Source organism: Leptonychotes weddellii, unplaced genomic scaffold (genome assembly GCF_054177405.1).
Source record: "Leptonychotes weddellii isolate Sample4059 unplaced genomic scaffold, ASM5417740v2 HiC_scaffold_14385, whole genome shotgun sequence".
NCBI lineage: Eukaryota > Metazoa > Chordata > Mammalia > Carnivora > Phocidae > Leptonychotes > Leptonychotes weddellii.
Genome location: NW_027724477.1, coordinates 2,705 through 4,449, shown reverse-complemented (window position 1 = coordinate 4,449; position 1,745 = coordinate 2,705). Strand labels below are relative to the sequence as shown.

General features: G+C 43.1%; 1 pseudogene; it reads right to left on the bottom strand.

The window, feature by feature from the left end:
- Positions 1–760: 760 nt before the first annotated feature.
- Positions 761–1,410, bottom strand: LOC102738411 (small ribosomal subunit protein eS4, X isoform-like; annotated as a pseudogene).
- Positions 1,411–1,745: the final 335 nt, after the last annotated feature.

The window sequence follows — 1,745 nt, the reverse complement described above, 5'->3', positions numbered from 1 at the left end:
TCGGGCTCCACACTCAGCGGGGAGTCTGCTTGAGATTCTCTCTCCCTCTCCCTCTGCCCTTCCCACTCATGCTCTCTCTTTCTTGCTCTCTAAAATAAATAAATAAATCTTAAAAAGAAGAAGTCACTGAGCTTATGAATACCGTATGCTTAGCCCATGCTGGCCCCTGGTTGCACCTCACAAATGGCAGCTGTTTATTATTAGCTGTATTATCAGACTGCCTTTGAGCCATTCTTTTCTTCATAAGTCAAGTCCTTTTAGGTTCACTGATGTCACAGAATTAACCAAAACAGAGGTTCCTCCTTCAGTACATCAACAGCTTTATATGTAGAGGTTAGACACGAGGGTGCTGGACAGCTGGAGATGTCCTTCCTTTACCCTCCATTACCTGCACCTTACCTTTGTTAAGTTACCAAATCATTCTTAAAGACTTGGCTCAAGGTATTTCTTCTTTGAGTCTCTTTTCCCTCCTCCAAGGAGAACTGATCACTCCATTTCTTCACTTGACTTGAGACTGAATCCTATCTGTATTTCTTTTAGGTCTTTCCCTGCCCCCACCCCGACTTACCCAATATTTAGAATGCTGAACTCCTCTTGGTATCTGTCCTGTCAAGCAGAATGCCTGGAACATAGCATGTGATAAATATTTATTAATGGAATGATAACATTTTTGGGTATCAGTTTATACAATATTTATTTATGCTGTATTATCTTTAATTAAATACCAAGACTCTTCCATTCATGTCACCTAGAAATCATTTCACCCACTGCTGTGTTTGGCCACCAGTCTCTTGCCTCTCTCTCTTCAGCAATGGTGAGGTGGAGAGCTTTTCCTTGGGGAAGAGAAATCTATGTTTCGTTGCCTTTGCCAATAACAAAAATGTTGGGGAGTTGGGTAACAAAGCTGTTGCCACTGACATCTTTCACATGAACCACATCAAAAGAACCAGGGTGTCTCTTTTTATTGGTGGTCACACCAATTCTTCCCAGGTTAGCACCTCCAGTCACATACACAGTTCACCCGTGTCAAACTTGATGAAGTTGCTAATCTTACCAGTCTCCAAATCAGTCTGAATGGTGTTCCCCTTGATGAGGGACCCAGCGTAGTGATGGTGTGAGAATCATGAGTCACCAGACAAGAGATTCCTTTTGTTGTCACAAAGATCTTTCTCACTTTGCACAACCTGTATCGGGCCACTCTTGGTGTCATACAATCTGGAAATTCTCTACAGTCTTGTCAGTGCTGACAACATCCATAAACCAGTAGGGCAGGTTATATCAGTTTGGACCTTGCCATCAATCTTAATGAACTGCTGCATGCAGATCTTCATTTCGTCTTCTGTTAGGGCATGCTTAAATCTGTTCCTTAGGAAAATGACAAGAGGAAGGCATTCTTTCAGCTTGTGAGGACTGCAAACACACTGGTCAGTTTATCCAGCTTCCAAAGCTTTGCAGTTGCTACACAGTCCAGATGCTCCGTGGGACCAAAGCCAGGCGGCACTAGCCATGAAAAGAAGACTGCTGGGGCAGCTGGCTGGCTCAGTCGGAAGAGTGTGCCACTCTTGACCTCAGGGTTGTGAGTTCGAGCCCCACACTGGGTATAGAGATTACCTGAAGATAAAATCTTTAAAGAGGAAAGAAAAGAAGGCTGTCTTCTTCCAGTGTGCTGATAAAATAGCTAGGCTATACAACTTTTATAGTTGGATGGACATTTAAAAAATGTCTCTATGCTTCATTCCTCCATC